This window comes from Hetaerina americana, unplaced genomic scaffold, assembly GCF_022747635.1.
Source record: "Hetaerina americana unplaced genomic scaffold, ioHetAmer1.1.p SCAF_7, whole genome shotgun sequence".
In the NCBI taxonomy this organism is placed as follows: domain Eukaryota; kingdom Metazoa; phylum Arthropoda; class Insecta; order Odonata; family Calopterygidae; genus Hetaerina; species Hetaerina americana.
This window is the reverse complement of record NW_027287316.1, coordinates 52,789,974-52,813,841: the sequence shown is the minus strand read 5'-3', so window position 1 is coordinate 52,813,841 and position 23,868 is coordinate 52,789,974. Positions and strand designations below refer to the sequence as shown.

Here is a 23,868-nt window from a genome sequence, read left to right as displayed (position 1 = left end):
TTGAACAAAAAATCATGTCTCTTCGAACTAATTAAATAACGTGCTTCTCATTTTCAATTCTTTTTTTATTTATTCCCTTGTTATAACTGGTTATAAGGCATTGGTAAATGCAGCACTGGGGAGTGCACTTTTTTGTTGATAAGTAGATCTAGATTTTTAGGCAGCTAACGAGTTCCTATTTGGTAGTCTACTGTTTAAGATAGGTTTTGGGTGAACATAAAATGGGCATCTCTACATTTCTTAGCCTCACCTAACGAGAAAAAAACCTGACAACCCTCACTACAATAAACCTTTCTTCAATGCCGTATGACTTGTGCCTCCCTTCATTTAGTCCAGCATGCCTCTCCTCGCCCTATTTTGTTTGCCTAACATTCTTCCATCTGTCTTTTAACACTCTTATGACCTACCAGAATTCTCTGCGTTCACCTTTCCCTCCTCATTTGGGTTTCTCTCCCACCATGCTTAGTACTGCTTCGTTAGTTTTCAACCCCATCCGCTTCTTTGCATGCCACATTTAGTTCTTTTTGTCACTACTACTTTGTCCATTTTTGCCCGAAATATTTAATCAAGAATCACCAGTAACATTTGAGCAATTATTTCTTAGTTTTCATCAGTACAGGAATGTTCAGGTAAATTAAAATAATGATAGTTTTGTCTAATCTTGATCTCATTGAATTACTTCAGCACTGTAACCGCGTGTTCTCCTCTTCTGAAATTATTTTTTTACTCAAGTTGGCCCATAATTTCAGTTAAGTAATTTTACCTTTTTTTTCTCATCCCTCTGTTAAAATCCCGATTAGTCCCACTTGATTTGGCCGGCGAACGGAGATTTTTTTACTCACGACTGATTGTATTGTTGGGCCTATTTCCAATGCAATAGTCGCAGGTTGGTGGCTCGTGTTGTGAAATTTCTATTAAGGCATTTAGTTTTATTTTGAAAGCAGGCATAAAATTCGCTAAAATTTTCCAAATACCGCCGCCCGAAACTGGATCGTGATATTTTCATGGTGCGTGTGAGCTGAAAATAAAAACAATGTTACCTTTTATCTTAAACGAAACACGTAACTGAAATTAAAGTAATATTTTCAGGCATTAGGAGTGGGGACTGGTAATAGTTATTTTCGCAAATTTCAGCCACTCTGGTATGGTTCCTAATGTAGTCCCTCCGCCTACAATATATAAATCAAATATACAATTTACATAATCGAATATACAATCGAATATCCTTCAGTTCCTTTTCTCACATTTCTTTCCCATGAGTTTCTTTCAATAACTTCTCCTATGTAATCTAAAATATCTATTACATGCTTCTGATATAACTTTCCATCCCGTTAAGCGTTTTTGGAAATATTGATCTTATTTATGAGTAAAAAAACTGCGTTGTTATCAACATCCTCAGAAATAAATCTGAAGATTGATCAAATGTAGCGGAGCTACATTCTCTTCCCAGCAAACAGCTACTTTTATTCAAACCCTGACCTTATCCCTTATCACTATTTTATATTTTTCTTAGTTCCTATATATTATATTCCGTCAAATTTTCCTAATATTTTAAATAATAATTTGCCTTATAATATTAATAATAAAAATAAAATAGTTTTCCTCCCGTTTACCTTAAAAGCCTCTCAAGCGGTTCGCCGCCGATCTTAGAATTAAACTTAAGGTTTGGTTTGCTGCGGGAGTTTACATAATGTATAAGGATGCCGTAGGTTTAACCAGGCCGTAAGGCATTGAATTTTGAAAATTTATTTTCATCACATCATTTCTGTTAACTTTCAATTATTAAATGCTTCTCCTGATAGAATATGAGTAGTGAGTTCGTCTTAAGCGTTTTCAATAGTTTTCTTTCCTCATGTTTATTTTTGTTTCACCCCATCTAGTTAATGAATGTAGTTATTGACTTTCGTTATTCCTAACCTTCTATTTTTTGTTGTTATTACTGTTTATGTCTCGCTTTCTTATCTCAAAACTATTTTTTAATGCAGAATTTCCTTCTACCGCAAGACACATACATCTTATGTATATATTATCAAACCGCAAACTACCATTGGATCACAAAATATTGTTAATATGCCAGCCATTGGAGGGCAGTTGTGGTTTAATCATATATCTTATTCAACTAGTATTAGTCTAGTGAAAAAGAGCTTGCTATCTGCTGTTGTGATCGCAGTTTGTGCGAGGGAAAATGGATTCCCCGACATTCGGGTATCGGTTCTTTCGACAGTATATTTCATTAATTCCTATGTATGATTTCCACGATAATTTAACATGGAATTAGAATCATTTCTTTAGCGGAGAATGAAACTATCGTGCATCAGGTGACACCCAGCCTTGATTTGCTAATACTCACACCACGTTTCTGATCACCAGTTACAATTATTTGTATATTGTAGCTTTGAAAAAGATGTAATTAGTGTGAAATAACGCCTCTCCTTACGTCCCTATCCGTTTTTCGTCCGAATATCTCCCCGCTGTTCGTTTGGTGAAACCAATGCATTTCTTTTATGTGTATCTGAAACAATTTCGTTTGTACGAGTATTATTTCCTATCCAGAATGACACCTAAGTATTTTTACTCCGTCCATCGTAATCTAGCTCGTCGGTCCGTAGTTGTAGTGGTGTGGTATTGTCGTTCAACCCCGGCGAATTATTGCTAATGGACTTAAACTATATGTATGTGATCTTGGTGTAGTGTTACCAATTAGACTTCCGCATTTACATGGTAGCGTGTATCCCGTACATACGAACATTGTTCAATGGCTTTTATTTTGGAGACAAAATATTCACTTTATTACGTCGTTACTTGATCATCAATTGCCTGAACCGTGGCTGTCTTTCCACTTTCTCATGCTGAAATTCAGGTCAATAGAATCCATTTCGCTGAGTGCTAACACATGCTCGTAGCCGTCCCCGTACCCCCATCCCCTTTCCATCAAGATCCCTCGTAGCCTCCTCCTGTTTCTCACTCAATCGTCGACGGAAGGAACTGTGAGGAGGAGGGTGCGAATTTGAAACATCGCCACACCCACAGGGCGCCCTTTCGGGAGTAACGCTAGTGTAAGTGGGGCCAACATTTCCTCTATTCACGAGCCTTGGTTAAATTCATCCAGTATCAGAGGTAAAGCTAAAAAAAATAACATCATTTTTAGGCCTTAATGAATAGTCTAGTTTACTCAGAAGGGGAGAGGGTGGTGGTGGGGGGCGAGAGAATCAACACTGTCATCGCTATCAAAAGGTATACGTCTGTTTTTTGACTCAAGGATGCTTTTTAAAAGTCTCTGTGAAATCGGGTTGAAAATAACTGCATTATAGATACCATCATTTGATGGAGAAACAATATTTAAGTTTCATGTAACTCAAGAAGGTATGGATGTTGATTTGCTGACTTCGTTAATTTGCTGTCATCCTAATTTCCAGATTACCTAACAGTATCCTTATTTACAATTTATATAATTTTCATTAATATAATTTAAAAATCGAGCATCTCAATTGGGCAATAGAATCAGTGGAATATCACAAGCTACTCGATTACTATTCAATAGCTTCCTGAAGGGCGGTGAGTGCCAAATCAGGCCGCAACTGAAGAACTACGCACAGAGAGACCAACAACATACCTTTTGTCTCTATCAGAGTAGGGTAGGACAACACGGATTCATCAAGTTTTTCTTATATAGCCGTATCTTACGTCTCCTTTTCTGTAAATTGCATAGCCTCTGATTGCCGTTAATAGTTCCGATTTTCTCTTAACAATAGCAAAAGCCCCTTTTCCTGCAAAAATATGACGCGCAATCATTTGCAATGGTATCACCGTGGGAATTTCGTGCTGATGGAACTTCTAAATTGTTCTTGATTTTAGTGAACATTAATTTAAGTGGAATGGTCATATTGATTTCCTGGAAACGTAATATGATATGTGTTAAAAATGTATGATTGTCTTCAGGTATTTAGGAGCCATCGGAGGTGTTCATTTCATAAATGCTTTTAGTTCACATGATAATCTACCAACCGCAGTAGCCCAGCCAACATTTCACCTGCCTCTGGTCCAACCTTGTATTTGACGTGTCTTAATTGGGCGTTTTCTTTTCCAATTTCACGAAATAAATTCTTTGCTTTTCCATTAATTAGACCCTTAATGGCTTTCGCCCTAATAACCCTTCCACTCCTCCAAATGGCGACATGCAGAGTGTTGAAAGTGAAAATCTACATAATAAAACCCCACACGATCAGGCCACCCGTGCCTATCTTTGTGAAAGTTTTATTATGTATGGTAATTGATTGTATAGTATCTTATCCTAAAATCCCTACCCTATTTGCTGTGGATATATATATATATATATATATATATATATATATATATATATATATGTATATATATATATGTATATATATATATGTGTATATATATGTATATATATATGTATATATATGTATATATATATATATATACATTTTCTCACGGAAATAGATATAAGAAAAGGGATAGGAACACATGCGAGTATAAAGGACGGGCATAAGAATTTGCTGGCATGAACCCCCCGCAGATTTCAGTGTAAATTACATTTCCTCGATAGCTCAAGTGGTTAGAGCATCAGCCCGGCAAATCGAAGATTTGTAGTTCAAGTCCCGGTCAAGGAAATATATTTGCACTTGTGATCTGCTCGATTCCGCCTTCCCCACATCTCCTGTGTTCGTCCTTCATATGTGTTCCTATCCCTTTTCCTGATATCTATTTCTATGTGAATGAATATTTGTTCGCCATACGGTGGGTTTCCGTGTTTGAATGTACATACTGTATATATATATATATATATATATATATATATATATATATATATATATATATATATGCTTTCGTAGACGTAACACGGAAGTGCCGAATAGTACAATACACAGTAACACACAATATAGAAACACAAAAAAGGGACACTCACACGTATTTTCTTGATATTTCGACGGAAACAATCCGTCTTCCTCTGAAGATATAGAAGTAATCATTACTTCTATATCTTCAGAGGAAGACGGATTGTTTCCGTCGAAATATCAAGAAAATACGTGTGAGTGTTATGATTACTTCTATATCTTCAGAGGAAGACGGATTGTTTCCGTCGAAATATCAAGAAAATACGTGTGAGTGTTCTTTTTTTGTGTTTCTATATTGTGTGTTACTGTGTATTGTACTATTCGGCACTTCCGTGTTACGTCTACGAAAGCATATATATATATATATATATATATATATATATGTATACAAGTATGTATATATACATACACACACACACTCGTAGCTGCGGCCTGCTTGGCAGAATGTGAACCCAGGGGTAGAGTAGAGTACCTTCGCGTGACTAAGGAAAATCTTCTCAGTTTTATGACATAAGAAGTTGAAAGAATGCTGATGAACATTCCCTCGGATTTTATATCCGGGATTAGTGTTGTTATTCAACGGCCTTGAACCACCAAATGAAGGTTTTCCTTTCCTCTATTGCTCAACCTTATGGGTAGCCATCATGCGAGCATTAAAAATCCTTCGCATAATTCATAACAAATTCGACTCGTTAAAGGTTGATTCCGCGATATATCTTTGGTGTCTTAATCATTACCATGAGTTTTTTTCGGCACTAATACCACAAGGACGTAAATGTTCCACGATCATCGACTTCTTAACTGGAGTTTTTTAATCGCCTTTTTTTTGGTTGACCATTATCAAGTTGGTCAAATTAAGTTGGAAGGATTATTTGGAACACCGTGAATGCATAGTTGCGGTGTTCCCTTTTTCCATCGTCATGCCGCAATACTGTACTGCCTTGAGCAGTACTTCTTGTTTTCCTGCTCCGTCCTGCCTTACTTAGAAAGAGCAACTTTTTACGGAATAAAGACGTACTATGCTCCATAATGTGATTTAAAAATGCTGAAAAAAGAGAATGAGCGATACAGTGATAAAATATAAAGATAATGTATATGAATACTAAGAATCCGCTAAATGTACATACTTTAATGAAATTATTTGTTATTTTTTTGAATTTAATTAATTGTCAATTTTCTGGCTTAAATGTATTCAAAAGTAAAAGATCTGGAAATCAGCTGTTTGGTCATGTAGACGAATTGTATTTGTTTCTCGATTACACTTGAATATACACAGTATAAGTGTGATTATCGGGGTTTGATACGGCACCGGCAAAACATTCATATATATTAGTTCATCCATGGAATTCTATATATATATATATATATATATATATATATATATATATATATATATATATATATATATACAAAGACATTCATGTGCTTGCATACATTCATGCATGTCTATATACCTACATCACGCAATAATTGGCGTTCTATTATGCCATTAAAGATTAGTTTTTATGTTAATATATCGGGTGCTGGGGTTCCATTTTGTTATGATTGAATATTGTGCAAGAGAAGAGTGAGTGCGTGCATTCGTTTTTCACGGTGTATATCTATTTTTATTCTGGTGGTCGAATCTAGCAGTGTAATTAATTGGGTGCCATAATAATTTACTCGGTGTCGCGAGAAAACTCGGGTGTCTTGTACCATTCTAAAAATCGAAGGCCCGGTGTAACTATGTCTCGTTGAATTAAATTGTTAGTTAATGTGAACGTTGAATTAACTCGTAGATTACCGAAAAATCCATGTTTATAGGCAAATAAGATTGCTCATTAATTAATTGAAACATTTTAACCGTAGCAGCACCTTCCGTCAGTTATTGAGAATTTTAAGAGTCCATTTTGAACTTAATTAACGGTCACAAAACTGAGTTTTTACATTAATCAGAGATTAAAGTCAACCTTATGTTTAACGAGACATTAAAAAACCTGGCCTAAGACTTGTCTGCTCTCTTCGTGAATCAAGGGGCTCCAAAACTAACCCTCTTGCTCGAGGAAAAATGAAAAAAATTACTAGTGCGAAGTATTGCTTTCCCATGTTATTGAAGCCCCTGTTGTGCGAATGTTGTTTTTTCTCGTGGCATATTTGAAATTAATATGAAATCTGAAATCCTGTCAGTATAAATATATATTTTGTCTGGCAGTACTAATCATGTTTAGAAACACCTATGCTCACTGCGTCATTCCGATGTGGATTAATGTTAGAAAAGTTATTGACTTAGTCGGCTCAAAAATGTGTCTCTTGTAGGTCAGGCATTTTATCCCAGAACATATAGGTCAAATGTCATCTAAATGCAGGTAAAATACGGGTGCATGTGAATTTTTCTGGGTCACTTCAAAGCATACATTCTTAAAAGCGCTACTTGCCTTTTCTCCGCCGTGTTGGAAATACCCAGCAAATATTCTTTGCCAATTAATATTAACTCTTTCCATCAAATATATGACATGGCAAATACCACAAAGTTAAATTGGCAAATTTGCCTGAAGTTCTGGGGAACAAATTTACGAAGTTGCGTAAAAATAACGTTTTTCTTACAAAAAGCATTACATTCGAGCTATAATAAATGTGTATAACGTATAAAAATGGATTTACTTGTAAATACGTAAGTTATTACCTACTTATTATGTGGAATCCACGTTTCCCAAACTTCTCTACATATCTAGAGGCGAAATCATCAGAAATACAGAAAAATAGGTCATTTAATCTTTATTTCATAGTTTAATTGAAACTTCTTAGCATTTTCTGTATTTAATCATTGGAGTTGGAAGTCATATTCTCTATGGAGCTATGTCTAACAACTACTAAAAATATATTATTTGCAATTTGCAATGGGAGTATCAGAGGGTCGATCATATTGCACTGATTAATAGCGACGAATTGCGATTAATGCTTGACCTTAGCCCAGAGGAATCTCGGATCTTGGGCCCTAGATATATGTAAAGCTTTTGTTTGTGGAAAGTTGTTTTTAATGGTGTAATAATCAGAGAATAATTTTGGAAAAGTATCATCATTAATTTTTCTTCTCACCATTTTCAATCCTATTAAGTAATTCGCACATTGATTGCTGGATTATGAAAAACATGAAAATCGAAAAATATGTTTGATACCCCAAGGAAGTTCATAAGCACAGATATTTTAGGAGGGTCGGCGTCGTTAATTGGTTCTCGATTCAAAATATTTCATTACTTGATGCTTACATATGATAATTTTCTTCCCTCATCTCCTTATCTTAATGTGCAAATGAACTCATAGACTGCCATTAGATTTCCAGTGACCGCTTACAAGATAAATTTTTCTTCTATTTTATCGTTAGTTTGCGGATCGATTCGATGCTGTTGAGGTGACTTTCAACTTTGGATTCGCACGGAATGTTTTTCGGTCAATTGTTTCTCTCCAGTTGCGTCCTCCGGAGCGGGGTGCACTAATCAAGACTCTCTCCGCGGTATGAGAGATGCGTTAAGGTAACTCGTGTGCCATCTCAGCGTGAATTTAGCTTCCGTGACAGTTGCTCTTAGTCCTATAGCCGTGGGAGTTTGAATATTATTTTATCAAAATGTCTAAGCGTTGGAGAAAAACAGAGCTTTTTAATCATGAAAGTTACAAGACATCTCGAGTAAGAAAATCACTTCATATTAAAACAGATGCATGGATAACGCAGTTACGCTAAATTTTCTTCTTACTCGATAGCCGAAACACTAACCGTTGAGTTATTCCCACTTCGTTGAGTTGTCTTATTTCTGGACTCCTCCAGCATCCCTCCTCCTACCACCAAACCCCACCGCGTTGCGAGAGACTTTATTCGTGGGCTATGTTAGTTCTCTTGGGTAAAAGTTTCCTCTCCGTGGTCACAGCTCCTTGTCCGCGATCCAAACTGCAAATCATCGCTGTCATCTGCATGCCGTTCTCCTAAATTTCCAGAGCCTGAATCACTCAACATCATTTTCATCAGATCAGGGTTCACGAATTTGTTTTGTGAATGTTTTTTTTTTAATTTTTCGTGAAATTTTGATGAGCTTTAACTTCGGATGGCTTCGTAATCGGACAGTTGTTTTAGCCGAAAAATGGTGGGCTGCTGTTCCCAGTGTTCACTCTACCATATTCGTATGCTTTATACATTATATTTAAAGCCAGTTTTATGTAATATCTATTTAGCTCGAATATCCTACACCCTTAGTTAATGGTTAATGCAATTTTATTAAGGAAGCCGTTTCAGCCAGGGCGGAAACACTAGCCCAGGATTATAATACTACGAAACGAATACTCAAAATGTAATTAAACTTATTAAAGAGGTTTCATCATGCGATTTTACACTGGGCATCAAACGTTACATCGGTAGGTCGTATATTAATGATAGAATATTGGAGGTAAACTTTGAAACATTGTTTTCATGGATTCGCTTTTCCTTCACATGCTCTTCACCATTACGATAAAAAGAGTGAGCGACTAACTTAAATATCAACCTCTCTTTTGCTGGCTTCTTTCTCTGTAATTCCACGGCTATTGTCCTAATAACCCCGGCCAGTTAGGCGGACGCTTTCGCAGAGTGCTTTGTATTGTAGATGTAGATGTAGATGAAACCTGAAAAACCAACGCGCGCTATAATGAAAAACTGTCGATCAGCTTGGATATAATATAAAAGCAAATAAAATACAAATAAAAAAAGCATTACTCAAATAGTCAACTTTGTGAAGAATTTTGCATGATGTGAGAACAATACAGTAACGGGAGCAATGAGGCTCACTTACGAACGTTCGTCCGCACTTAATGTATTTTTTGTCCGGTTCAATTTTGAATGAAATTTTTATATCTTCTTATTTGTGTTATTTCGGTTGCTCGATTGGAAATATTTGTGGACAAGTATTGTCCAAACATATTTGCATCTTCATGCAAATGTGCCTGATTAGAATATTAAGAGCTGGGAGTGAGCTAAGGGTTATATGAATGAAAGCTTTTATATCCAATTCCACGATTGACTTTCATCGGCCCCATCGTTGCGGTAAACTTTTATTCTGGTTACACTGGTGGAAGTTTGCACACCTAACTTTCAAAAGATTAACGTTTAATGAATTAATGTAATAAATAGCTAAGGTTCGTCGGTTTTTACGAGAATTGTCGTTCTGTCATTAGTCTTTTCCTGGGTTCCAAGTCCGGTGTTCCCTGCTTTATTTCTACGGTTGAAGGAAATTCACTCTTGTTCTGGAGTCATTTTTCTATGGTTCTGATCGGCTGTTGTTGTTTAGAGCACTTGAATAGCACTTGATTTTTTTCTTATTATTCCTGTGAGCTAAAATCTTAATCATCAATTGCAAAAGATCGAAATTACTTCTGCCAAAATCTCAATCTGCGTTATTCGGCAAATTTTATCGATTATCCCACACTCTTTTTTTCACCACTAGTGAAATACCAAGTTCCAAAAAATTCTTTGCTAGGTGGATAAATGACTGAAATGTTATTTCTGATATTGCTTCCGACCTATTCCAGAAAACCTCTAAACAATGGAGTTCTACTTCTTTGTATTTCATATTTAAGAACCAGCTCGCGGTCTACATATGTTCTTCTTTTTCTTTAAAATCCAAAATTTCCGAACAATATACTTAAAATTAGAAGGATTCAATTTAAATATTCTCTTTAAGAATACAGTTCAAATTTTATGAATGCATCAATTCTTCAGCCTTCTGTTATTTATTTCCACCTCCTCTACTCCTTTTCCCCCCGAAAGTTGTCTTCTTTCTTTTAATACTGTAGCCAAACTATTCTGTGGTTTATTCTCATCCCGCTTGTTACTGACTGAGCTAATCACTTAATTTAACTCTTAAATCAAGCACACGAATAGCCTCACCTCCATTCAGAGGGGGAATCACCTCAGCCGCTTTCTAGGATGGGAGAGAATGTAAGAGTCATCAGATTAACCCGTTTCAAAATGGAATACGTATTGGGTGATCCGGAACGACGGCAGTAAAAGAGTGAGATCATAGAAGCAGCTCGAAACAGTGCGCTAGGCATAAAAGGCATTCCAGCAGTTCTATTTGTGAATGACTTTAATGGAGATTGGCTCTTGGAAACAGGCCATGTCCCTTATGACCAATGCCCCCGGCCCCATTCTGAGGACGTGCCTGTCCTGGAGGTACTTGGGCCAATACCCTTAGGGAAAATAAAGGCGTGGGCCATTAAAAACTGCCTGTCATTGCTCGTCCCGATTCTCTGTACTAATTTTACTTGCAGGTTTCAAATCAGGCGTCCATACCGTCTTAACTTATGCTCAATGTTTTCATTAATCATTCCAATTGATGAAAAGTCTTTTCAAAATCCCGTCCCGAAATAAATCACGTGTGTTATTTCCTTGATTATCATTTATTAGTATCCCCATTACTTTTTTATTTGATTCGAGGATGTAATATATGTAGATGATTTTTTTATGATAGAAAATTTCACACAAGCGGGTGGTGGGGTTACGATTCGTGAAATGAAATCTTCCATGCGGAAATTTACATGTAGTTTCGCTTGTTGTATACTCTTTGATGGAATTCAGGACTGCCATTATTTTTTACAATACTCCAAGGAGAAAATCCGGTGCTATAGAAAAAAAGCGCCTGCTGTTGAAATTTAATTTGGAATGGCCGTAGTGGATACCATTCATTTTCTCTCCTAAGCCAAAAGGTTGTCAAAACATATAAATTCCAATAAAATTCTAAATTTAGTTATTCCCAATGAATTCCGATACCTCTCACTGCGATGTAACTTGAAGCAATTAGTAAAATAACCGATCGCACGTAATAGCAAAGACGACCGATACTTATAGAAGAGAATTCCATTTTTGGAAAATAGTTTAGGGGAAAGCATTTCAGTCATACAGCAGAAGAAAGACCGAATGATAAAACTCGTCGTCCCAGCACCTTAATAAAGGTCGAAATACCGTCAAATTTCATCTCTTAGGGCGAAATTAAAATTCCATATAAAAGACGACCCAATAAATTTAATAATGTTTTCGGGAATTTAAGTGGAAATTAATGCGTGGAAATTTTCGGTCAAATTATTTCTGTGAATTCAGGAGATGAATATTGAATAGCTTTTCTAGAGGATAATACGCAGCTCTCTGATAGGGTTCATTGCGGTGGTTATAATTAATCAATGGGCCTGTAACCTTTCGCGAATGACTATGGAGGGAAAATTTCATTGGTTCATCTTCCTTTGATGGCGTTTATGTTGGGCTCTTCTAATGAACTTCATTCATGCTATATAATTTCCCATTACTCTCGCTTTTCACTAAACCTTGTTGACTATAAAAATATTCCCGACTTTTATGCCAAAGTTATCATCGTCATGTTGAAAAGATACTCAAGAAAACCTCTTTAAGATTTGGAGAAAATATTGTACTGTGGATTCTAGTTGCCCCGATCTTTTGCTGGAAAAGGCTGGCCCGGATTAATTTGTTATTTATTTATATGGGGTAGCCGTTCAGCAGCTGAAGGGCCGAGTCCAGTCTAGGCTGCCATGCCATCAAAGTCCCCCCTCAAGCGAAAATAAATTCCCATTGATGGTCTCTATAATGGATCAATTTTAATATATTGAGTCAAGTATTATTAGCTGAATAATTAACAGTGATTATACTAAAATGGTCATTTTCTTGAAATGTGTAAAATCATTTTTCGTGTTTTGCCCAAAATATGTGCCTATACACATTTATAATATTTCAATTGAGTTTTTTCACTCCAAAATATTCTTTTTTATCACATATTTATTATTTATTTATTAGGTAATCTACCGGTTAAGGTAGGTTTTTGGATGGACATAAGTACTAATTAAATAATTTGTGACCCCTAGCAGAACACAACATCCTACTTTACATCAGGTCCCTCTCAGCTCTGAGTACTTTCTCCCTCCCTTCTTCCCGTCCAACATCCCTATCCCGTTCCTTCCCTTTCCTCGTTTGCCTAACATTCTCCCCTCAATTACAGTCTTCAACATCCCACTGCCGGCCAATACCCCCTTCATCTACTTTTCCTGCCTCCATAGGATTGCTCCCAACAAACCCCTCTCTTCGCCCACCATACCAAGTACTTCCTCGTTTGTTTTCTTCTCTGTCCATTTCACCTTCTCCATTCTTCTCCACGCCCACATTTCAAAAGCCTCCAATCTACGTCTATCCTCCTGCTTCAATGACCACGTTTCCGCGCCGTACATAGCCACGCTCCAAATTAAAGTTTTTACGAGTCTTTTCTTAACATCCTTACTCAACGTCCCCGTTATCAACTCCCTCCTCCTTGTGAAAGCCTCTTTGCCTAGCGCAATTCTTCTCCTTACGTCCCTACTACTTTGACCGTGTTGGTCCAAAATACTTCCCAGATACGTAAACTGTTCTACCTGCTCTAGTTTTTGCCCTCCTATTTTAATGTTAAGGTTAGCCTTTTTCTTTCTAGAAAATATATCACATATATGGCACGAATTCTATTCGTCATCAGTTGTTTGGAGAAATTCTTGCAACTTGACGTATGGATATATTTTTACATCGCAAAGGCGCTACATACGAATTGATGAAGTTTTCTCGTAATTGAAGAAGTTTTGGACCACTTGTTTTTAGCAATATAAAGCGACTAAATGTCTGGAGCCAAAAATGTAAAATTGAAGTGATAGTATTCCCATTTTTGTTCTATTTAACCATGTGAATGGTGGTGTAGTGATTTATCATGTTTGATGGATGTCATTCAACTCTTGAAATAAGCTCTTAATCACATTAATTGTGCGTTCCAAATTTGTCGGAAGAAAAATTTCCGTAAAAGTGAGCTACTATTTTATGCAATAGTCATCATCAATTAGCCCTGTATATGTATATCTACTACATAACTTATTTTTGCTGTGATGTTTGAGTCTAAGCAATACAATTTTACATCCAGTATTGGGGATTCTTCTTTTTTCTCGGCACTACAGTTCAGATTTTTGTGTACAGAGAAGTGTCTAAGCTACTTTTATGATCAAAAGTTTCTCCATGATATGGCGAAAGATCTTCGGTAATATTTGAAGAAGTCATTGAAAACAATAATGAGTATAACCTTCTGGACTTGCTGCCTGATTCCCTGGTTCATCTAATTAATTCATACGCCGATTTTACGAAGGAATGCTTGTTGTGGATTAAGGCATGCATGCACGAAGGAATGCCGGTCGTAATGGAATTATGGAATTGTACAAGATTAATACGGATTATATGAATCATCTTCGTGTGTGAGCACTAAAAATACACAATGCATCATTTGAGATTCAAAAACAATTCCACATTTGAATAAGAATGAGCTAATGCAAACGACAGACTTACATCTACGATTACATGTAATACATAATGCGGGCGTCGTATCTCTCATAAAATAACTACCACTTATTATTTCCTGGCTTATCTTACTCCATCTCTCTCCATTATGCACACTGTTGACTGAAATCTTTAGTGTCCTGAAATTAAACTCTTTAAACAATCTACGGTCACTTAACAAAAAAGTGAAAAATCCCAAAGATTTTTTTCATTGGAATGTGCTAAGAATAGGGAATGCTATTATCTATATTGCAAAATTAAATCAAAAATCAATAAAACATTCATAAGTCATTAAAAAAATTATATATATATATATATATATATATATATATATATATATATATATATATATATATATATATATATAATTGCGCAGACATTAACTTCTTCATGTTCAGAAAAATCAATTAATATCATCCAATTAAAAACGCGTTCAAATGCATTTAACAAAATTTTACTTTACTGCATTTAATGTAGTTCGTACTGTCCAGAGTGTGCGTACGCGTGCGCGTACGCATGTACGCGTGTGAGCGCGACGGTTTCGGACTTTTCGCAAGCCTTGTTCCGGTCACTACTCTCCTCGGAAAACGATCCTTTTGATGAATGCCACCACAAATGTGTGAACGCCACACTCTCTCTCTCTTTGGCTGCCTTCCCCACCACCACCGCTTCGTCTGCCAGAGCCCTCCTTTCGGCAGCGCCACGCCGTCACATCGTCGACTTCTTCGGCTCACCCACGCTCGGACGCAAAAAGACCGCGACGAATCTGGCGCAGATGGCGCCATTTGCGGGGTCGGCCATGCGATGGGAAGAGGGAGAGATGATGAGGCTGGACAGTGGAGTTGAAGTGACGCCGGATGAAAGAGCCGAGCGTTGTTTTGCGATCGAGTGGGGTTAAAAGCAGTAGATTCCAAAGTATACCCAGCATAGCACGATAGGTAATTGCCGGCTCAACGTCAAATTGCTTTTATCAGAGGTTTTCCTTCGCTTCACGCTGAAATCATCGGTATGGCATCAGCGATTAGAGTCGATTTATCAGCTGCCATTTTTGAAAATGTTACAATTTAACTGTTTTCATAATGATAAGCAGTGTGACCGACTGTGATGCCGCGCTCAATGATGACCTTGCTCGGTAATCTAAAGCAGAATCTTCTGAGTGAGGTTGTTTAACTAAGTCACCTCTGCTCGGCCCCCTCTTCTTCCATCTCCCCTACTGGCGAGTTTGAACCTCTCGCACTTGCCGTAATCCATCTCATCAGTTTTCACGGTGTTGAATCACTTCCAGGTTTTCGTGATGGTCCGAACCATATTAACGGTCGCGAATCGCCTGGTTTTCCATATTTTTCCCCATGAGGAAGATCATGGACGGGTTTCACTGATCTCTTTGGCATCTCTGCCCTAGTATTTCGTAGGGTCTGAGGTGTTGGAGTAACGCACCTCGCATCATTAGCATCGTCTTGGTTTCGAAATATCAGTGCGATAGAGTGTTAACTATTATGCGCGTGGCGTTATTTGTGAATGCCAATCCAATGTCTGACTATGAAATAATCAATCTTCATGAATATGAATTTGAAATGTCGATAGGTTAATGCATCTCGCTTGTTAGCATGAGCGTCGACAGGGTGAAACCTGGGGAGGGAGGGGGAGACGACAGACCAAAGAAGCTTCTTCATTGATCATTTTATTTTCCTCCTCTCTTTCTTCTATTCCTTTCCGGTGAAAGTATTATCTAGGAAGATTTCACACATTCATGGTAGGTTAAAATGGCTTGTTCTGCAGAATAAGCATAGCATATCTGAAATTATAAGACCCCTGATAACCTAGAGCGGAGGCATATCCCCTCTCCCAGTTGACGATAAATCCCAGTGGGAAAAAGATGGCAGCGGGTAATTAACTTTTTCATTTGGGCAGGAGGTTTCCCTGAAGTCTATGACTGTTCGTCCTGGTTCCAGTGGTCAGTTTAAGTTTCAATCCGTTTAGTTAACTCTTAATCTTTCCTTCAACGCAGTGGACCAGAGAATTCTTTGCTACAGAAGGCCATCGTGACATTGTGTTTGCGTCCGGGACCCCTGCCCTTAATCATTTCGTTACACAACGGAGGTGAAGTGTTGGGCAACGTTCTAGATTAAAAACAATCCTCATGGCCTTATGCATCTAAATATTACATTACGTATAATTTTGTTATAGTGGCCGCCCCTGTCGGTATACAACGGTACTGCGTTTACATATTACTTTTTGAAGGTAACCTTTGAACTGCATGAATCTCATTTTGAGTCCACCTCGTTTGGCGATGAAAAATTATGATTTCCTCCTAAGTATTTGGCAGAGTTCGTCTCAATATCTGTAGCAATAAATTACGCGTGGGACTAAGAGAACTTCAGCTGGTTAATGAAAAGCTAAAACTAAAGCGAAATTCAAGAGTTATATTCCGATTCCAAAGGCATTGAAGTTGCGGCCGTTATAAATGGGCATGACGTGATAAACACCAGGACGAACGCCTCATTAACGCAAAACTTGTTCAAAAATAGCTCAAGGTCTCGCCGGGTGTTTCGAGCTTGGATTCAGAGTTCTCTTGAATGAAATGCATGACATTAATAATCCTTTTCATTTATAAGATGAAAGTTAGTTCGACAGTTGAATTTGAAGCACGTGGAAATGCAGTTTGGCCTGCTTATTCCTGCTCATAGGGTGTTTAAAATGTTTGCGTTCACCGTGGAATGCTGAGGTACAGGGACAATGAGGGCTTGCACGTGACCTCTGAAGATCTGGAAAGTGTATTGCTAATTTTCATGGGAAATAATAACAAACTATAGTGGAAGACAATGTACATTCCGCTCTGACCGCAATGAATACGTGAGGGCGATGGCAAACATTTTTATAAATTTTTTGAGTCTAAAAATTAGTACTCATATCATTGGCGTGCATATTTATTGCATCTCGTAAGTCGGCTTGAGTAAGTCGTGTGTGTTTTCCTTCCACTTAGCGTGAAAACTTGCCTTCTTAATATTTAAGGAAGTATCCTAAATATGCAGGTGCTTTTAATTTTCTCTGAGGCATTTTAATGATCGAAGAGGAAAATAAAAGCATTAGTGCCACAATTTTTCTCCTAAGTACCGTTGCCTTTTAATCCCGGTTATTTTCTATCCTCATAAATGTGACCCAAGAATTTCTATTTATTCATGCTCCATCTGTTTCCAACCTTAACCCTTCCAGCGCTTCTTTCAACAGATCAATTCAGCTCAGCGCCGAAAAACTCCCCAATTTACTCTTTTACCCGTATTTCATCCACCACCCTACTTTCCTCGAAGATTATTCCTTGTTTGTTTACTCCTACATAAACTCATTCTATTCAGCTTCCGATAAATCCAAGAACCCTCAGTGACTGTATAAGCATAATCCACCAAATGCGTTTAGTTTCTGTGTCTCTGTGTACCTGCCTCGAACAGTTCTTAATCTTTCCACAATCTCTTTACCGGTGTTTCCCGACGGAGGTGGTAGCGTCTTCTTGGAGCGTTGGAGGCTATCACAATGATTTGGGAGTGCTTCTGGCGTCTAGTGCCTTTAGGGAAGACAGTTGGCAAGAGTGAATGGTGTCGGGCGTATATAAGTATCATGCGACAGAGCACCACATGCTTGCCGTTACAATTTGGCTTGAGTACACACACATACATATATATATATATATATATATATATATATATATATATATATATATATATATATATATATACGTAGGTATGTATACATATACCTGGTTACTTATACTGGTTAGCAAATCCCCCTTTCTCTCGACCTGCAACGACCCTGCGAAATAGGTTAGTGCCCCGCTTTTTAATTTCGCAATCATTGGCTTTCAAATATATTTGTATGGTGCGTAAATGTAGTTTCACTACAATAAAGTGGGCATTATTAAATATTTGTTGAGAGGGGTTCTGGTGTAATAGAATAGAAAAACTACGTTACACAGGTTGCATAATCACGTGTTTCCTCTTCAAATTTTTCGGTACCTTTGGGTACAATTTAAAAAATGAATGTGCTGGCTTATTTTGGGTTAAATGTTTCCCTTGTATATTGCGAAATCGACCACGAAAAGTGTGCGGTGCTCCTGAGTGCATGCTGTAGTGATTTATCCGTGGATGACAATAGGTTCCCATTTCACGTTTAGCCTTGACGTGCTTATCCCTTCTTTTTTGACTATTTAAATTAGCTTCGCACTTCAAATGCAGGTTATACTATATATAATTTCTCTCTTCCAAGACATTTTTGAGTGTTGGCTCAATTTATGTATTTTATTTTCGTCAATCTTTGTCGAATAATTATATCTTTTATCCAAGTTTTGGTCCGCGATAAAAAACCATGCAAAAGTGCAATCCGTATGTTGTTTTTGGCAAGATGTTTCCAAGACGAGGAGTGAAAGTATTACCTTTAGTCTGTTTATTTTGGTTGAATCACTTCTTTGCTTTTGGTATTCATCTCATTATATCGTTTATTATCTTAGGTGAATTGGTAATGCATCTAACGCCGTGATTCTGTAAGGAGATGTGATGTGGGATGTCGAGTGATTATGAATCATAGAAGTTTATTTTCTTTGGAATATTACATAGTCTCTTTTCGTTCAGTCCTCATGGTTTTGTCATGAAAAATATGAATGAAATTGGATTCTATTGAAGTTCTGGCGTAGGTTTCCATGAAATTCAATTCCATGGGTTCCATTGAAACCGATGACAATGGATTGCAATCATAATAAAAAGATTAACGGTTTCATGGATATCTCTGAAAAACAAACAATTCATTTATAATCTATTCACTGATTTTATTTTCAAGGGAAAAATGACTGCATTGCAATTTCAACTGGACGGAATATTGAAATTTAGCGGGCACTGTTCATCCGAGGAATTAAAAATTTTGCTGTCTGTGGAATATTTACCATATACTTTTCCTTTAATTCGGAATGCTTAGCCACTTATTAGCCAATCTGTGGGAAGACCTAATGTAGGAGCTACCTGGCTGCTTTAAAAAAAACGTGTATATTTATTGGTTCTTTAATTTATGAATAATGAGTTAATCCGGTACCTACGTAAAAATTCACTGATCACAATGTATCTTAAAGAGCGGATCGTTGAGAAAATCCAGAGTGTAGGATAGAGTACCGAAAGTTTTCATTGGAAATGGTCGAGACTTCCATGATACGGATACAGGCCGATTGGCGTATCTGTTTTCTTTCATGAAGGAAGGAAAGATCAAACAACGAATCGCTAATCTGTCAGCGGAGAGCTAAATCGAGCAGCTAGCGGCGGCTCGTTACATGGAAGTGTGTCAAACCTCGGTTCTTGAGACCAACAATGACAATAGTGACGAAAAAGGGGAACTATTGGTTTTCTATTGGAAAGTGGAAATAATACGTCAATGAAATAACACTTTAAACACGTAATTTTTTTAAAGAGCTTTTAAATAACAGGAAATTAATTCGGAAATTTCCTTTAAAAATCTTAACTCTCCTCATATAGAATGTACAGAGTGTGGGGACTTTAGGGATACATTCTTATTCGCTTATTATTGACTGCATTCCGTAGACTAGCTTATTTGGTTGTTTTTCAATGGAATACACTCAGTGTTTATACGACTTCTGTAATTGGGCGATTGGGACGATATTGTTCCTCCATAGCCTCCCTTTAATACCTACCTACTAAAATTATTTTTGTGTGTATTCCGCTCTGTGTTTTGTGTGTTTCGCTCCTTTGAAAACGGGAATGAGGAATCCACTAAGGGACAAAAAACTATGCATCGAAGCCGAAAAATCTGCATGGGTGTCCAGCCATACTAAAATCCACCAGAGCATTCGCATCTATTTACCTTGTGGTCCCCATCTTCACAGCGGAGCTTGCACCTAGGCCGTACCTGTACCTGCCTCACTTCATGAATTGTCCCCACCTGGTTTACAAATGATCGGTGATTTGGGGGCCTGCCAATTGAAGAGCCCTTTGGCAGTTAAGAGATGACGATCACAGGGAGTTAATGGCGTATATAAATTCAAGTATAAACACAAACATTCCAGAACGCTCTTCGGCGACGCAAAAATATATAAAAACATTGATTGTGATTTTTTTAAACACAGTAACACAAAGAAAGGACACTCACATATCTAGTTTTGACGATTTGATGGCACAACCGTCAGCATCATCTAATAATGACGGCCGTGATGATGACGGCAGTGTCTTATATACGAGCTCGTATATATATATATATATATATATATATATATATATATATATATATATATATATATTATAAACAATATAAGAACACATAAAAAGAACACTCACAAGTTATTTCTTAATAATTTCCACGGAATTTAGCTGCGTCTTCCTCGGAAGAAACAAGTACTTTAGCTTCGTCTTCCGGGGAAGACGGAGCTAAATTCTGTCGAAATTATTAAGAAATAAGAGTAACGTGTGAGGGTTCTTTTTATGTGTTCTTATGTTGTTTGTTGCTGTCCAAGTCTTCTATTCAACACTGCCGTGCTACTTCGGCGAAATCATCTATCTGTATCTATCTAGACCGGGATATGAACTTCGGATCTTTCCACTTGCCGGGCGGAGGCTCTTAACCACTTGAGTTATCCAGGAAACGTAATTTACACTGAGATCTGCGATGCTTTAAGCAACCAAGTGCCCCCTGGGAAATATTTTTGAATTCGTGATCTGCTGGATTCCGCCTTCCCCACCTCTCCTGTGTTCGTCCTTCATGTGTGTTCCTATCCCTTTTCCTTATATCTGTTTCTATATAAATGAGTATTTGTTCGCCGTTTGGCGGGATTTCGTGTTTGAATGTATATATATAACATATATACATATATATATATATATATATATATATATATATATATATATATACACACATATATATATATATATATATATATATATATATATATATATATATATACACATACACTTGTATTTGGCTTTATTGTGAGGGAACAATTCATGATAATTAAATCATCGAACAGATTTATTTTGGGGAAAGGAAAGGGCCATGGGATTGTTTGAAGTTTTCAGAGAGAGAGGGATGCAAAAACAATTTCATTTTTGTATGCAGGCATTTGATCGTATTCCATTTAAGTAATGACAGGAAGTAAAATGTTTAATTTTTTTATTTATGAGAATTATATTTTAATATAAGTTTACTCGGATACAATTCATTTCGAGGGAATTTGATGTTAATGTTTTTTCAATTAACTGTAAACAAGTCAAGTTAATCGTATTTACTAAATGCTTCTCAAGGGTAAAATTTGAAAGTCAAGATGAAAAATTTGCATCTCAGGGTACCTATCATTTTCTGAAAGAGTAAAACCTTTGTCATTTTCTGAAAATACCATAAAGAAAGAATAATGAAGAACAGGGCGCAATGCCTGACTTAACCATGCATGACTATCTGAACCTGAGACAATTATTAATTATGCCTTTCCCTTCACAATCGTGTTATCTAATTTAGGAACATTCTCGTGACTTTAAGTTTGGCTTTCATAGTTAAGAGACTATTATTACATGTGAACGTTATTTTTGCAACTTTTTTAAAAAAACGAAGTGCGTAAACATTTAATGTCTTAATTTCCAACAACGCTTCATTCAAAACTTCGTGATGAAAATAATTGCAAAAAAATTAAAGGGATAAAGACAAAAGTATGAAGTTATATGGAATTCATAAGGGTAATATTTGATTTTTTGGGATTTTATTCAGCTTCCCTTCTCAATCACATAATTTTACTCATAAATAAGCAATATAGCTGTTATTTAATGTTAACGGCTAGCTAAAGTTCTAAAAGTACATGCTATAGCGACAAAGCTCCTAATGTGCATTTAATGAACTTAAATTCCCGAGCCCTCGAATTGAAGGGAAAGTCTAGCTCGATACACCAGACTGAGGGTTTAACAACAACAAATAAATGTCTTGTTTACGAGGTCACGTAAGTGGACTCGAAGTGCGGTGAGCTAGCCAAGATCACCCCTTGGCTCCGTGCCGGGTAAGGGTTCCGGGGTAAATATCCCCCGGAATATCTACCAATTTTTGTATGTAAGCCACCTGACGTTTTCATTGAGTGGACTCTTTTCCCACCACTCTGTTCCATGGGCACTCCTGACCCACCCCTCCCTTTACCCCCCTCGGACCGCGAAAGGATACCCTGGCTACGAGCCAGACTTACAGCAACGTGAAGCTCAAAATTGCCCCTGAGTTCACTAACGGATTTTGAACATTCGATGGACTTACCAAACGCGGGACTTCCTGTTCAGACAATATTCAATGTATGCGTGTGCCGTCGAAAATGGTTAGCTGTTAACAAATAATATTTGTTCTTCGCAGTATTATGTACCAAATTTAATGTTTGCATCTGAATCATTAACTATCAGCTAACGGTAAACCATTGTTGAGAGTTATGGAATTGTAAAAAAAAAATATAAAAATGCAGAGCGCATCGGACTTGTTTATTTGTTGCTCGAAAGAAGAGAGCAAGGCATGCGTAAATCTCTTCCTTAGAAATAGTGTAATAGGCTTTGTCGCTACTGTGTGAAAAGCGCATCTACCGAGGGGCCGTAACTGTTAAATTTAAGTGCATAGTTATTATGTGACAAATTTTCTGACATTACTGTTCAAATTATCTTATTTCAAAACTCCATTTTACTAAAATGGTGAAGTACATATATTCTCGTGTGTTTTTAATGTGCCAAGGAGATGCCCCCTATTCCGCTATTGCCTCAATAATTCGTGCTTCCAAGCGGTTTGGATTTCCTTTTCAATGCGCTTAAATTAAAATAAATTGCGATTGGCTGATAATTTGGGTGTTATTTATTCATCACGTACGTAATTATTTTTGCATACTTAACTATTAATTGCAATTTGTAATTCTGTTTGGTGATGATAAAATCCCTCTGTTATCGATTATTTCAAAACTGGATCTAATTTTCAGTTGTTGTAAAATTGAAATTTACGAGCTGTTAATGCTATATTCATATTCTATGCATCAATAATTTCTTTATATATTCGCAATGAAAATCCAAAAAATGATCGAGTACCTGGATCTTTTGTTTTTGGGTCGTTTTAATTTGGAATTAACATAAAAAGTGTTTATAGCCTGGAAAAAACCGCTCGTGAAATATCATTCTAAGACCGGTCCTTCAAATGCAACAATCTTCATCTATGCACTAATAATCTACATTTCAGGCATTCTGTTTCATGAGTCCCATATCAGTCTGCGCAGATGATATCGGGGATGCCATAAGATACGACGACTTTATGAGGAGCAAGCTCCTCATAGCGTTGACTTCTCACGAATAACCGAAAATGATCGAGCATTACTTAGAATTTATCCCGCCACGGCAAAGTTACCTAATTAAAAATTGGTTTAAGATCCGTATTTTCGTAATTGCCGATAATGTGCCATGTTCATGTTGGAAAATGTTAGCCGTCCAAAAGAGTATGGAGCTTTCAATGGCAGCAGTCTTAAGGATAGACCGAGTGTCCATCTAGAGCTCCGTCCATCGTCAATAACCATGACGAATTTATCACTTCCGTGATCTTGTGGGGCTACCAAACGGTATAGTTGGATCTGCTAATTTTTCCATAGGTACGAATTTCCTTTTATGTTGTGCCGAAGCGAGGGTTCGG

General features: G+C 37.0%; 1 protein-coding gene across 2 annotated transcripts in view; it reads left to right on the top strand.

Annotated features, from left to right (window-relative positions):
• The window catches only part of SNF4Agamma (SNF4/AMP-activated protein kinase gamma subunit), a 426,140-nt gene that overhangs the window by 31,781 nt on the left and 370,491 nt on the right, over positions 1–23,868 (top strand). The gene's annotated exons all lie outside the window — the stretch shown is intronic.